Source organism: Monodelphis domestica, chromosome 4 (assembly GCF_027887165.1).
Source record: "Monodelphis domestica isolate mMonDom1 chromosome 4, mMonDom1.pri, whole genome shotgun sequence".
NCBI classification, from domain to species: Eukaryota; Metazoa; Chordata; class Mammalia; order Didelphimorphia; family Didelphidae; genus Monodelphis; species Monodelphis domestica.
In genome coordinates this window covers 167,637,084-167,653,732 of record NC_077230.1, presented here as the reverse complement: position 1 = coordinate 167,653,732, position 16,649 = coordinate 167,637,084, and the positions used below count along the sequence as shown (strand labels likewise).

At 36.4% G+C, this 16,649-nt stretch overlaps 1 protein-coding gene across 2 annotated transcripts in view; it reads right to left on the bottom strand.

Moving 5' to 3' along the window:
- PSMD14 (proteasome 26S subunit, non-ATPase 14) overlaps positions 1–14,422 on the bottom strand; it is a 99,516-nt gene extending 85,094 nt beyond the window's left edge. Inside the window, exons 1-2 of one of the 2 annotated variants that reach the window (XM_007494261.2) lie at positions 14,236–14,422; positions 2,133–2,267 (exon numbers count right to left, since the gene is read on the bottom strand). The gene's annotated coding sequence lies outside the window, so the exon portion shown is untranslated. Of the gene's footprint in view, positions 1–2,132; positions 2,273–14,235 lie in introns of both variants that reach the window. The other variant, XM_007494262.2, reaches the window with a different exon arrangement.
- Positions 14,423–16,649: the final 2,227 nt, after the last annotated feature.

The following is a 16,649-nucleotide window of genomic DNA, read 5'->3' as shown; positions in this document are numbered from 1 at the left end:
TATATAATTCACCTTCAGTCACTCAGTATGTCAAAAATATTGGTGGTAATTACAACACAACATCAGACTTCCTGTTAATTAACACCACATATTAATTCAAGAAGCTGTCTTCTACGCTAATTAACAGACCTTATTTTACTGCTTTGGTTTTGGGTTATCCCCAGTTTTAAAGACAAGCAATCTTAGCATACTTTTCAAAACTTTGCTATCAAGTTAATTATATTTTCTTATTGTTATCTGATAACAGTACCTGAACAAGAAAAGTGCCTGGAATACTTACCATGTATATGATTGAGTGTGCGTCAATTTGTCCAGAGTGTACAAATAAAAATCCTCACTTTTAAATTAAATTTTAACATCCTCATTAGTAAGTTCTGTGCTAATTAACTTACAGCTTGTCAGTTATCATCAAAACTACATGTGAAAGACATTGTGAGCAGATTATGGATCTCTGAATTAGCATCAAAAGCTTTTTTTAATGAACTCATTATACTAAAAAGAAATACTATAAAGTAAACATTAAATGCATTCAGTTAACGTTCTAGAAGCTACACAGAAATTTCATTTATTGCAGATAGTAGGGAGCAAACGTATGGTAATGTACCTTCTTCACTTAGGAAATTCTAGGCTGGCAAGTGTTGTGAGTCACTAAATATAAATGATTTAGGTTATTAATAAAAACAATTTAATTTATTTTAGTATATTTAGATAAAGTTAAAGAAATAATTCTTGTGAATATAAATAGCTCAGGCAGAATAGTTAGAACACAAAAGAAGAAAATGTGTGTGTGTATCTTTACTTGGTTTACTTGGTTTCAACGATCATATAATTATTTACAATATTTAAAAAGATTAAGCATCTAACTTCTGTATGCCTAAAACATTTTGTTTTTCCTAAGCAATTTTCTTTTTTCAAAATTGCTATCATCTTTCAAGAATTCTGTTCATCCCAAGTCACATTTTTTTAGCACATGTCATTACAGTTACTGGAAACAATACTAAGCAAAATGACTTTGTCTACATTGTTTTACCAGGTGAAACTGTCAAAGACACTAAAATCCAATAAAGTGCTGTAATTATTATACCACTAAGAAAAGAACTTTTTATAAATATATATATGTTGAACCATGCTGAAAATATAAATTACTGAATAATTTTTTTAAGTTCCCTTAACTTAAACTTTAATAATTGTTTAATGAAAAAAACTCATGATAAAGTAATTATTATAGTTTAATGTATGATTTGCTTCCAAAGAGTTTCTATAAAGCAAAAATACATATACCATATATAATTTCTAGATGAATATAGCAAGTATAATAAAAAAAGACCTTCAAGAAACTTCCTATGGTTTCACAAAGTTTCCTATTATTATGTGGATCATTTATATGCTCATAAATTATTAAAAGAGTACAAATTGTAAAAACAAGTAGATTGGTATATATTTATTACTGAGCAAGGAAAAAATGTTCTTAGCACAGCATCAAATAAACTCAAAACAAGAATCCATTTTCTAAACATGACCCTGAGTATCAAAATTTTAAGAAGTAATCAAAAAGACTTAACTAAGAAAAAGTATGCTAATTTAATAAATACTTAATATGCTGTTCTCCATTGAATCTAATTTATCCATTTGCGCTTTAGAGCTTTCAAAGACAGATTTCCAGATGCTGTGAAAATTGAAAGCAATGTAGGAAGCAAAGGGAAAGAAAATCTGTCCAATAAAATTTTTGTTTTTAGTAAAATTGGGTTTTTCAGTTAACAGGAAAACATTATTCAAAGTGAACTATTTTTTAAAGAATTGAACTACATACAGATAAAATCAAGAAGAAAGTTTTTTGAGAATGTTTATTTTGATAATATATTAAAAATTACACAAAACTTTTAGTAAAATGTCAAAAATAAATTAACAGAAGACATAAGTAATATTTCAAAGTATGTTACAAAATCAGGGATTTCCAAATTGCCCACTATGAATTCCTTTACAAATGTGGATGATTATTTAGCACGTCAAATCTACATTTACAGGATGGCTAAGCACGATATATTTACCAAAGCCAAATCCTTTTCAGAAAAAACAAAACAAAACAAAAAAAAAAAAACAACAGATCGATGAAACATATTTCTGTTTCTTACCTGGTCACTAACTACAGTATTTCAGGCTTCAATTTGTTGAATTTGGCAAAAAATTCTTCTTAGTTCAAACTCTTGATCCTAGTAGCAGTTTTGAAGTAAAACTCTTCCAAAGTATCTTTTTCTCTTCTCTCCTTCCTAAACTTAAAAAAAAAAGGGAGGGGGAACAACTGTAATGACTATGAAGATTAAGCAAGCAAAATAACAACAAAAAAGAAGTTTTGCCCCAGTAGAACACTAAGGTACTACTAGAAGTTAATTCCTCAGGCATCCTTTCCCAACACTGCTGAGTTCTCCAACATGTTAGAATCATGACATTACATTTAAATATTTCTCCCAGATGTTTTGTCATAATATTGAAGCTCAATGCTTATCATAGTAATATGAAAGAAGTCCCCTGCTAATGAACAAATTTTTATTCCAAAGGTCAATTTTTCAATCTTTTTAAAATTGGGGAGGTACTTTTCTATAGAAACAAAATTATGTCACTGGTTGCCCAGTCCATGCTACAAAATAATTCTTTTTAAAACTATAAGAAGGTTTACATTGGCCAGAGAAGACAATGTGGGTGTATAATATACACAAGTATGTATAAAATACAATGTTTTTATTATCCTGAAGAATTTCAAATAGAAGAGTATAGACCCCCCCCCAAAAAAACCAACAACAAAAAAAACACCAGTAGTGTCCAACTCAAACAGAATGGATCCTCAAATGCAATACACTGACTTAGAAAACCACAAACTGATATTACCTCTGTTGAATTTATATTTATTTTGTTAAACATTTCCCAATTGCATTTTAACTTGGCTGAGCCACATTTAAGAATTTGATAGACCAATGATTTTGATAATTCTGATGTTACCAATAATGTAAACAAAGAAAACATTAAAGGTGAAACGAAACTTAAGTCAAATAAAACTAAAGTTTGTTATCACACCTTCAAAGTTTTAACATTTTTTTTTATCAATTAACCACCAAAAACTAGGTAAGATAAAAAGTGACCAATACAACAAGTTGCAGTCATTAAGTTATTCTGAATAGATATTTACAAGGAAATGTAGTGAGGGAAGTGGTAGATTGTCCTGAGTATTGGCTTATGTTGAAACAAAATATCTCCCCCTAAAATCCTTTAAAACATTTTTGAAAAACAAAATTAATCCTAAATTACATCCTAAGACATATGAGAACTATACCTTCTCTATAGCCTTGACAGGAATAGAGACTTTCTCAAATTCAAGTCAGTAATAGTTGTTATATTAGGAATGAAGCTAGGATTAAGAGCAAATTGCCAGGGGCAGGGGGGAGGAAGAAAGGGCCAGTCTTTTAAAAAAATAACTATATTTCAATATATTTATCTTCCTTAATCCAATGTATTTTATTTAATAGATCTAAAAACAAAAACATGATGGTGGGGGAAGCTGGGTGGCTCAGTGGATTGAGAACCAGGCCTAGAGATGGAAAGGAGGTCCTAGGTTCAAATCTGGCCTCAGACACTTCCTAGCTGTGTGACCCTGAGCAAGTCACTTGACCCCCATTGCCTAGCTCTTACCACTCTTCTGCCTTGGAACCAATACACAATATTGATTCCAAGACAGAAGGTAAGGGTTTAGGAAAACAAAAGAAAACCCATTATGCTGAGAAAGTTTCCATAGGTTTCACCAGAAAAAGGACAAGAATCCCCTCTAGGTAGTACTCATGATTTGGGTAGGAGAACCTTCAAGGTCCCTTCAAACTCTAATTTTAAATTGAGTAGTCTAGTGAAGAAAGTCCTACAAGAATTATTTTCCTCTCCATCCCATTTTGCTATTATCAGTTCTAACAAAGCAGACTTTATTCTGTACTATCACTGAATAGAAGTCCCTAATGACCATCCTATCCTTCCTGTCTTCTCTATTTCATGTGTCACTATTTACTATACTTTCCTAGAAACCTTTTCTTTGTCACTTTTCATTCTCATGGTTCTCCCTGTTCTCTGACTAAATTTCTTCTGTTTTCTCTTCTTCCCTTCCCTGTGTTCTTTATCTAAATTTCCTTGTTTGGTGACTTTATCTTCTGAACACTTCAGTTATCACCTCTGAGTAGGTATCTTCCAAACCAATTCTCTCCTAGCAGAAGGTATTCTAAAAGTTACCATCTCTATTCAAGTCTCTTTTATCTTTATCCAAACTCAACTGAGGATAACTATGCCTCTTTACTTGGAAAGCTGAAGACATTTACCATGACTTACCTTTTCTTCCCACCTTCTCCCCTTTACCCCAATGAGGGGCCCTTCCCGGGATAACACTTTTCACTAAGCCTTGAACACACTCAATCTCCAGTAAATTGCTCTTCAATTATGCCTCTTAGTGTTTCATTAACTGATAGTTCCCTTTCTACTGCCTTCAAACCTTTACAAATATCCCTCACACTTAAAATCTTCACTAGACCGTACCATCTATTCACATCAACATTCAACAGGCCTCTTCTTCTCAAACTCTTAGGGGAAAAAAAAATTGTCTAGACTATTTTATTTCCTCTTCTGTCACTCCACAGTTTTCTTTAAATTATCTTCTAACCTTACCACTCAAATGAAACTGCTCTTTAATCTCATTACCAAACCTAATATTCTTTGCTCAATCCTCATTCATCTTGACTTCTCTGTAGCATCTCACTCTGTTGAATACGCTGTATTTTTATGATCATTCCTTTTCAGTCATCTTTTCTAGTGAATTCTCTGTATCAATACCTTCTGCTTCTGTTCCAAGTCCTCTGGTCTCTCCTTTGGTGACCTTTGGTGATCACTTCCTATTGGTTTAATCATCACCAACTGATTGCTCATAATCACAGACATCACCATTGGATATTTCAATACAGATATCCGAGAAACATCTCAAAAATAGCATGCCCCAAAAGAGAACTCGTAATCCTTCCTCAAATCTATCCCTATATCAAACTTCCAAATTTCTATCCCCATTCACCTAACCTCTCAAGTTTATAACTTCATTGTTATCTTAACTTCCCCAGTTTCTCATATCAATCTCCTCTCTCTAGTCCCAAAGCCTTAGTTCAGGTCTTTGTCATCCATCACCGTTCTCTTTGCACCCATCCAATCTTTATACATATGCCAAAATAAGTGTCCTTAAATACAGATCTGACCATGTCACTACCTTAACCTAGTAGCTCTAATTCCTGCTGCCTCTGATAAAAATGCCTCTGTTTAGCTCTTAAAGGTGTTTGTATCTTAGCCACAACTTGGCTTTCCAGCCTCATTATACATTACTTCCCTTCTCCCTCCAAATAGTCCAGTCATACTGGCCACTCTTTGATTCCCCCACACCATGCTTCATCACCCAACGCCATAGCCTAACACTGGGTCAAATGCCCCACGTGCATGGAACACACTCTCTCCTCACTTAAATTTTATACCCTCTTCATCCAGTGACACTGGCCTCCTGGTGTTCCCCAACAAACCACTATAAACTCCAAGCATTCTCTTTGGGTGTTCCTCATGCCTTGGAACACAGTCCTTCCTTTCTCTGCCTATTGCTTTCTCTGTTTTCCCAAGTCCCAACTAAAATCCTATTTTTCTACAGGAAGCCTTTCTCCAATCCCTCTTAATTCTAGTGTCTTCTTTCTGCTAATTATTTCCTATTTACGCAGTACATTGCTCATCTGTATATAGTTGTTTTCATGTTGTCTCCTCTATTAAATTGTGAGATCCTTGAAGGCAATGACTGTCATTTGCCTGCTTTTGTATTCCCAGCACTCAGCATGGTGCCTGGCACATAGAAGGCTATTAGTAAATGCTTCTGGCCTAACTTTATACCATATAGAATCCGGATTAATTTCCTTCAAGATTCAGCTCAAGTACCACACCTTTGTAACTTTATACCCAGAACCTAGCACAAGGTCTGTAACATAATGGGTGCTTAAGAAATACTTATTAAGTGACATAGTTCTGAGGGAAAAATACTGGTTCTGGAGGGGCCCTGGGCTCAAAGTCTGCCCCTGATACTACCTGTGGGACCATGGGCATGTAATTTTTACATTTAGTTTCCTGATAAACAAAAGTGAGTTGGACTAGATAACTTCTGAGAGACCTTCCAGCTTAAGGTATATGATCTCCAGTCCTATAATTTGCCCGTGGTGACCAAGGTAATGCCAAGAGGTAGAATAAGAAATAGGTACCTTCTGACTCAAAGAACAACACCCATACCACACTTCCTCAAGCTATTAAAAAATAATAATAAAATAAAACTTTCAACTAGAATCGTTTTTCTTTAGTATTCAATTCCATTTTGCTATACTTTCCATTTTACACTATTGGAACCACTGCATGTATTCCTGGATCTGCTTACTTCACTATCCATTAATTCAATTAAATGGTCAAACTGGGACTGTTTAAAGAGATAGACCTCTCAAAACAATAGAAGAATCAGGTTTATAAAACATTATATTAGTAGTCAGACCCTCTGACCCAAATGAGAGACATCACTTTTAAGCTCACAGCACGGTATATCTTTGGTACTTCACTGAACTTACATTTACCACTTTAATTAAAACCTTCATCACCTCTTGACTGCACTATTAGGAGACAACACACAAACAACTATACACAGACAAGCAACATACAGGATAAATAGGAAATAATTTAGAGAGGGAAGATAATAGAATTAAAAGAAGTTGGAAAGGCTTCTTTTGAAGATGGGATTTTAGTTGGGACTTGAAAGCCAACCAGCAAAGATGAGGAGCCAAAGCATTCCAGGAATGGGGGATCACCAGAGAAAATGATAGGAGCAGAAAAGAAGAATATCTTATTTGGAGCCAGTAAGACCCCTGTCACTGGATTGAAGAGTATTTGGAGGGAAGTAAGACTGGAAAGGGAATAAGAGGTTAAATAATGAAGGCTTTAAACACCAAATGTGAATTTTGCATTCAATCTTAAAGATGAAAGGGAGACACTGGAGGCTACTGAGAAAGGAACTAACACAGACATGTGATTTAAGAAAATCACTTTGCAGATTGAATGGAGGATGGATTAGAGTGGGGAGAGAGTTGAGGTAGGCAGACCCACTAGTAGCTACTACAATTATCTACATGTGAGGATTAGGGCTGAACTAGAGTGGAGAATCAGAAGAGCAGGGGGAATATTCAAGAGTTATTGTAAAGGTGAAATCAACAGGCCTTGGCAACAGCCTGGATGGGGCTGAGGGGGAGATGAGAGAAAATAAGGAATCCAAGATAACACCTGGGTTGCCAGTCAGTGTGACAGAAAGGATGGTGTTGCCCTCTATGGTAACAGGCAAGTTTGGGAGAGAGGAAAAGAATGAGTTCAGTTTTGGGCATGGTGAACTTAAGATGCACTGGACATCCAATTCAGGATTTCTAAAAGGGAGATGAGAGACTGAAGGTCAGAGAAGTGACAGGGCAAGATAGCTAGATTTGAGAATCATTAGCATAGAGATGGTAATTAAATCTTTGGGAACTGAAGAGATCACTAAGAAAAGTAGTACAGAGTGAGAAGAGTGGAGGACCCAGCACAGATATCTTTGAAAAATCTATGGTGTCATCATGGAAAGGCTTCAGCAAAAGATATATAAGGAGAAGTGGTTAGATAAATAGGAAGAAAATCGGAAGAGTGGTGTCTGGAGAGAATAGAGTAACAAGTAGGTGAGGGTGATCAACAGGTTTCAAAGAGGTTGAGGAGAATAAAGATTGAGAAAAGGTCACTGGCATAGGCAATTAAGAGATTATTGGTAACTTTGGCAAGAGCAGATTTCATGAAATGATGAGGCTGAAAGACATAAGAGATTAAGAAGAGAGGAGAGAAATGATATTCTTTTCAAAGAGTTTAGTCAAAAGGAGCAGAAAAGATGGTACAGATGAAATATCAAGTGATAGTTTTTTTGAGAATATGGCAAGTTTCTAGGAAGTAGCGAATGATTCAGTAAACAGGGAAAGACTGGAAATATCATATAATTCCTCTTCCCTAAGATAATTCCTCTTATCTATCTACCTCCTACCTACCTCATCATCCTTCACAAAAATTATCAGATTGATTGTGTTAAAGTACAGGTCTAATACTTCCCCATCAATAAATTCTAGTGGCTCTGTATCACTCATTATTTATTTCATATATTCGTATAGTCATCTTATTTTACTTAGTATAAATATAAAATCTTCTTTATGACAAATCTTCATTTATAGGATTTAAAGCCTAACAAACACTTCAATACCCTTTTACCTACTACAGATCAATCAAAATGTTGTCCTTATTACTCCTCATGCTCACATCTAAATCTTCTGTTTCCATGCCTTTGCAAAGGTTTTTCTCTGCCCCTGGAATGTACTTCTCCCCTTCCCTCTGCCTCACAGAATTCCTAGGTTGCCTCAAGGCTCAACTCAAGCAACTTCTGGAGTTAACCTTTTGTTATACTTAGTTTCTGGTATCTTTCTTCCACAATGATCTTTTATCCATTTTGAATATAAACTGTAAGGGATAAATTTTATGGTTGGACTGAATATATATTTTTAGTTGGTCGCCAGGGATTTAAATTCTAAATCCCAATGAAATACTCAAGTCAGAATGGAATTTTATGGCAGTTTGTTTACAATAGAAGGAAGAGAGAGAGAGGGGAGGGGGAAGGGGGAGAAAGAGAGGAAGATTTGCTTCATCCTGGTCTGAGCCAGGCAGGAGTTCAGAGGTCTCAGCCAAGGGATCTCTCCAAAAAAGCCAAGGGAAAAGGAGTCCCAAAAGATGGACCTTTCCAGAGGCTGTTGACTCCAGAAAAGCCAAGAGAAGGGGAGTCAACCTTATCACTCACCATGTGATCGTCGTCCACGGTGGAGTTCCACAGACAAGTCCCTCTCACAGAAGTGACCAGAAATGAAAAGATAGTTCTTTATGTCACTTCCTCTGTCTTACATGTACCAACAGTGGTTTAAACTTAGCTTTAGACAGCCCAAGGGTCAGTTAGTTGTTTATGATTTGTCACTTGCTAGCACATGAGTGTCATAGACCTTCCTCCCCCACACTTAATCCTTAAGTGGGGGTGTATACATTCCTGGTTGCTAGAATTCTAAAGACTAAGCAAGGTGGAGTAAAATTTAAAATTTACAAAATACATGTGTACATATTGTCTCTCTTGGATAGAAAAAGCATCAATGACATGTTAAACAAATCTGCGAAGGATGCTAGGCTAGAAGGAATAGTTAATACACTAAAGACTAAATACCTGGATTTTAAGCACTATGCCCAAATATATCTATCTGGAAGGATGAGCTGTCTATTATATCTAGGTCTAGCTTCTTCAAGGTAGTAAATGCCAAAGGCAGGGTTTGAACCCAGATCCTCTTAACTATATTTGTGCCTTTTCTAAATGCACCACTTGACCTTTCATTGTAAGTACCTACCCTCCATCTCCCCAAGAAAAGAATGAAACCAAGAAACATAGAACCGCTTTGTATATAATGACATTAACAAAATAAGAGAATTGTAAGAGAGTTGTAAAAGACTTCAGAGTCTCAGATTACATTCACAGGGCAGGATGGATGACAGTAAAAGTATTTTCAACTACAAAATCACTATTGCCAAAGAGTATTGATTTTGTCAATCTAGATAGAATTCTGATTACATGCTATGTGATTTTATCTTGTGCCCTGGCAATCTCTGTTAATTATTTTTAATCAGTGACTTGGATGAAAACATAGATGGCTTATTTATCAAATCTGCAGATGATGGACACAAAGCTAGTAATGACAGTTAAGTTTAGTTATTTGGAGAACAAATACCCAGATTTTAAGCAGCATGTCCAGATAAATGGTTGTCTGGAAGAACAAATTATCCACCAAGTCCAGGCCTAGTTCCAGCTATACTTCATTTCCTTCCCAGTTTCTCTCATCAACCACCATGCAGCTCCCTTCCTATTTCAATTTCAGAATAATTAAATCAATTGTGCAAATGCTCCCGGAAAGAGCATAACAATTTTCTCTTCAATGACTTCATTTGTCATCCTTTTGACTTTCCTAACCATTACCTCCTTTCCTGGATACCACTTTCCTATATGTCTCCTATTAGACTGTTAGCTTCTTGAGAGCAGGGACTATGCTCAGCTCTTAGCAAAGGGTCACATAGTAAAGATTTAGTAAATGTTTTTTCATTCATTCAAAATGGTGCTGACAGGCAATATATCCAATATAGAAAGATGAAATTTGAAAGGAATATACATACAAGGTGTCCAAAAAGTCTGAGTGCAGGTTAAAGCTGTTAAAGCTTTTGGGGTACCCTGTATAAAAATTACAAAAAGCAATTGTACACAGACATGATGGAAGGAACAAATCAGAAGGTGTGTGTGTGTGTGTGTGTGTGTGTGTGTGTGTGTGTGTGTGTATATATATATATATATATATATATATATATATATATATACATATACATAAAGCCAGCAAGGACTCACAAGCTATCCTATTATCCTTTCTAAGGAATCTTAAGACAGGGAGGGGAGCAGGGGCAAGAGCAGAATGCAACTCCTCAGACATCTCATTTCCCACCAGGTGGCATTTACTTTTACTTTGACTTCTCCACTATGTTGCCCTGGCCTTTCTCTTTTCAGTTTTCTTTTATGTCTTGTCTTTCCCCATTTGATTCTAAGGTCCTTGAGGGCAGGGACTGTCCTTCTTTTTCATATTTGTGTATCAGACACATAATAAGCCCTTTGTTCTTCAGTTTTTTGGTTTTTTTTTGAAGACTTCCAAATTAATTGGATTTAAGTTGGGCAAAGTCATCTGCCTCACTTTCTCTCTTCCAGAGCCATCTTAGTCCAGTGGTAGGGCACTTAAGTTTAGTGACTTGACAAGGAATCAGGAAAGCCAGGATCTGGTCCCAGTTCTTGTTTCTAACTTAATCTATGCTCTTGTACTATTTTTTTTTTAAGGATCTTCAGCTTATCCTATCTCTAAGATAAAGGCATTGTGCTAAATCTAGATGATTTCTAGATTTATATATCCAGCCCTAATCTTATTTCTGACCATCAACTACCAAGTAGACACTTCCATTACATTTCAATTGTATCTCAAACTTAATATATCCAAAACAAAACTATATATTTCCCCCAAACCTGTGCATCTTCCAAATTTTCCCATTTTTGGTAAGGGCATCTTTTCTGTCTGTCCAGGCTCAAAATTTTGAAAATACCCTCAACTCTTCACTTTTCTTAGTTTTGCCATATCACTTGCCAAGCCTTACCTATTTTCATTTACAACACCTCAAGAACTCACCCTCCTCTCCACTCATACAACTACCACCATTACCCAATGCCATAGTCACCTCTCACTTTGTCTATTTCAGCAGTTTTCTAATTGGTTTCCCTGCCTCAAGTCTAGCCTCTCTCCAAATCATCTTTTCCACAAAAATGTCAAACTAATATTCAGAAAGCACAGGTCTGACCATAATATTAACCTGCTTAATGAGCTACAGCAACTATTCCAACCAACTTTCCCAGATTTATTGCATATTTTTCTCAATACAGCAGAAACAGTGCTGGCTTTGGAGTCAAAGGACCTGATTTCAAATTCTACCTGTCATTTTTACTACCTCTGTAACTATAATCAAGTATGGATGGCTCTGGCCTCAGATGACAGTGGGCTACATGGCTTCTAGAATCCCTTCCGGTTCTAAATCTATGATCTTATGATTTGATCCCCCTTACATAATGCTCAAGTGCCCATAGTAGACCTCCTCCCTGCTACTAATGTCTTCTCTGTGAACAGATTATTCCATTCTAAAAGAATAGAAGCTTACTAAGGGTAAGGTCTATTGAATCTTCCTTCATTTCTACCTTAGAGCACAACTCCTCAGAAGTACTGTCTCTGAGATGTTAATAGTATTGGGCTATATTTGCTTTTAAAATATCATAATAAAATAAGGGCATTAATGAAAAAGAATGAATAAAAATTTAGAGAGATAGGAGAGACTTTGGAATGTACTTTTTATTTTGTTTTACATTTAAATAGGGAAAAAGATATATTCTACAAATTTACAAAATGTAAATAATGGTAAAATTAAATCATTAAGCACATAATCAGAAGAAAATATTCAGTTTCTTCATCAGGATGCTATTTTTTTATTTCATTATGGAAAGAAAACTTCAATCATTTAAAAATGTGATTCTTCCAAATTTTATAGTTTTACCGATTTGTAGGTAGAACTAAATTTTTGAGGGATGTATTAAAAGTCTTCCTCCAGGGAGGAAAACCAAAATGGAAGGTAAAAGTAGATATTTTAGTTAATAGCATAAATAGAATTCTTAGATCCTACCAAAAATGTTTCCATCAACAGGAACTTAAAATCAAACTAGTAGTAGTCATAGTATTCAATGACCTGGATGGTCATTGTGGTGTCTGTTCAAGATTGCATTTTTACAAATATCTATCAAATGCCCATGTGCCATGTAAAATATACATGGAAGATACCCAAAGCAAAATATATAGTAGCTACAATCAATCTTACACAGTAGGTAAACCTTGTTGAACAGAATCTAAATAGGAAAATGATACAAAGTTAAGTAATAATATAATGTCTAACACAAAATACTGCCTGCTTAAGTGCCAAATGAGTACTCCAATCAAGAAGTGCTCAGAATTTATGTAAGGGAAAAATCATTAGTAGTCAGACTAGGCTTCAGAGAGAAAGTAGAACCTGGGCTAAGATGGATAGCTGTATATGATGAAAGGGAGAAGTGCTGAGAATATTATTCTTTTTCTCTATTTTTTTTCAGAAATAAAAATGCAAATTACAGTGATGGTATAATACTTAGAAATAGCCTTTTAAAGTTACATGCTTTACTTAAATAAAATTAAGTTGCAACAAGCATGCAGAGAACATTGTTACAAGAAATTTAGATAACTTTAAAATAAAAGCAAATGTTTCTTGATGTTGATTTCCAATCTTTAAGTACTAGAGAAGCCCAAAGGCTGCTTTAAAAAAAATAATTCATGCCAAGAACAGTGGATCAGTTCAATTGAGCTGATCTACATAAATATTATGATGCAGCATCTTGAAAAACAATTTCCAGAACTGTACTTCAGTGGGAGTTTCCCATTCACTTAAGTACATATCTATTTGAAAGCCACTAGGTCTATTCCTCTAAGGGGTAAGAACAGATGGAGATGACCAATGGAGAATTGAATCAGGGTTTAAAAATTACATGAATGGTATCCAATTTCTTAGATGTTATACAGGACATTAATGCTTCCAGATAGAAGACTGATTAAGATAACCTCTGAGGGCCTTTATTTCAAAGGCATCATTGAATTGTCTTTACAATAAATTCTACATAGAACTCAATATTTATTTTCCTATTCATCCTTGAGAAAGCAGCTCAAAGGTAAAGATTTCTACCACATTTGTTTATTCATTATATTTTTACAGAAGCTATCTCAAAGTGATTACTTTTTTCCATCCCTCAAAAGAAACACCAGAAAAAAGATTCTTCATCAGGGAATTTATCTTAAAGGCAAAAATACACCAGATTTCTTCTTCCAGTGGGGGAAAGAGCAATGCAATTACCAAATTCTCTAGTAGGGCAATGCTTCAATTTAATTTTTGTTAAGGTATAAAGGATGTTTCCAAGTGCCAAATCAGTGGATTCCAATATTTTGGAAGTTTTTTTTTTTATGGGGGGGGGTTGAATTGACAGATGTGAGGACAAGGATCACTGTTAGATACAAAAAGGAAATAATGACTGGTGGTCGAGTTGAGTTTCTAGCAATCAAATTTTCGGCATTTGGTGAAGATACTGACTATTCATTTTGCCTTTTCTCTTTCCTTCCTAAAAGGTAGAAGCCAAAAACTGGGGGGTCTTCTTTGCAAATCTTAGCAAATAAAAGAAATGGTCGAAAGAAACTACAAGACCCGGAACCATCACTAAAGGCCCTAGAAGAGACTCGGCTGAGTAGGATCTAAAGGGCTCTGACTCCTCTACGGATGCCTCCAAGGGACGCCTTACCGACTTTGCATCGCTCCCATCGGGCAACGTGACTAAGGAAAATCCGGGGCTGGGAGCGGCCTAGCCAAGCAGATTTCTCAGCCGGGTCCCAACGGAGTCTGTCCCCTCACGGCCCTTACCTGAAGGTGGGGAGTCAAGCGACTTTTCTACGAGTGACTGCTGAGGTGATAGTGGCAGCAGATGGAGCGGCTCCAACTAGCCCCCTAGCCCCGGCTCCGCGAACGCGCGATGAATCAGCTCGATTCCATTCAAAAGAGTTGCCCAGGCCTTGGCCGCGAAGCACTTCCGGGTTCACGCTCATCCTCTTCGGCTTCCGTTCCATCAACAGCCAATGGGAGGTGGCTGCGGGTGCGAGACTTTGACCTCGGGGAGGAATAAACAGAACGCGAACTAGCCTCACTCGACAGAAGGGCGGAAGCGGCGTTTCTGGTTTGCCTTCACGTTTTCTAAGTCTGATCCCCCGTTCCGGAGCGCCAGCTCCCTGGGCTCTAACCCTCCGTTTTCTGGTGCTAACCCCAGACAAAGAGGGAGATATTAGAAATACTGGGTTTTCTAAGCGGTCTACAACCTGGGGCTACGTGCCACATACTTTAGGTTAATCACCCCAAGTGTCTGTGACCTATACAAGAGTCCTTTTCTTCCATCTAAACAGAGAAAAGAAAACTGGCTGAAAGAAAGTATATATTACTACTTTCTTTTTCCCATGGCCGTATCTACACCTAACTTCGCAGCACTTCCCACTAGTTTTATTCAAAGATATAGGCTTGTTTTCTGCTTAGTAGTTGATTTTTTTGGAGATCGCCTGGCCCGGACCCCGCTGTTTTACTGATGAGGCCCAATGAACAGTGATTTATTTGCTTAACAACACAAAGCCAGTAAATGACAAAGCCTTTGACTCTTCAACTCATAAGACTAAATTTTTCTGTATGCACCTTTTGTTTGCTTAATGTTTCGTTAGGGTCTATTTACAAATTTAGAAATTGAAGAGAAATTTCCTTTAGATCTATCAATCACTCCGCATTTATTAAATGCCTACTGTTGCCCAGCATTGTACTGGGCATGCTGGGCATCAAAGATACAAGGAAACAGAATTATCCCTGCTCTCAAAAGAGTTTACATTCTATCAGGATGTGTTTATATAAATGCTGAATTTCTTCAGATATTCCTGTTTGTAGATGATAACGTGCTAACTGCATAAAGCTCCAGAACAGCGCAGAACCTCTTAAATGAGCCCAATAGCTCTTTCTAGTAGTACACGCCAATCAATAAAAAGCTGGCCCCAAAATTGAAAAGGAGTAGAGGGATTCTTTGGGAGATTGAAAAGTATAAACATATCAGAAAACATTTATTAAGTATCTATTATATGCCAGTCACTGTGCTACCTGTCAGAAATACAAAAAGAAGTAAAAGATAGTCTAGCTGTTCTCAGGGAGTTTGCAGTTTAATGGGGGTGACAACATGCAAACAAATATATGCAAAGCAAGCTATATAAATAAGTAGGAAACTATAGAGGGATGACACTGAAATTTAGATATGTTGAGGAAGGCTACTTGGAGAAGGTATGATTTTAGTTGAGACTTAAAAGGAAGCCAGGGAAGACAGTAGTCAGATCAAAGGAAGGAGAATATTTCAGGAATGGGAAATGGCCAGAGAGAATGCCTGGAGCAGAGAGATGGAATATCTCGTTGGTAGAAAAGCAAAGAGACCAGAATCACTGAATTGAACAGTATGTATTAGGAAGTAATGTATAAGAAGACTGGAAATATAGGAGGAAACTGGATGAGAAAGACTTGAATGCTAAACCCCCTACTGTTCATTGATTAGGAGAGTGTCGTGATTGGACTTGGGCTTTAGGAAAATTGCTTTAGTGGCAGATTAGAGGATGGATTGGAGTTGAGGTCTGAAGACCTACCAGCAGGCTATTGTAATACTCCACATGTAAGGCAATGAGTTACCTGTACCAGAGTAATAGCAATCTGAAAGAAAAGATAGTATTTAGGTTGTTTTCCTGGGGGATTGGGAGGATAGTGTTGCCCTCTACAGTATTAAGGAAGGGATAGAGGAACTAAAAGGAAAGATAATTAATTGTTTTGTACTTTGAATTTAAGATGTGTGTTCAGCATTCAATTTTAAATGTCTGAAAGGCAGTTGGAGATGGAATATTGGAGGTCAGAAGAGATATTAGGGCATAATAGGGGAAATTGGCATAGAGTTGATAATTAAAACCACAGGAGCTAATGAGATCAAGTGAAATAGAATAGAAGGAGAAGAGTACCCAGAACAGAACTGAGGCACACCAACCCTTAAAGAACAATTCAGCAAAGGATAGAGGTGGGCAGATAGGTAGAAGGGGTGCCAGGAAAGATCCTCAAAACTTAGAAAGCAGAGAGTATCCATAGAGAATGAGCAACAGAGTCAAAGACCACAGAGAAATCAAAGAGAATGAGGACTAAGAAAACGCCATTGGATTTGGCAATTAAGAGATCATTAGTGACTTTAGAGAAAGAAACTTTTGTGGAGTAATTAGGTCAGA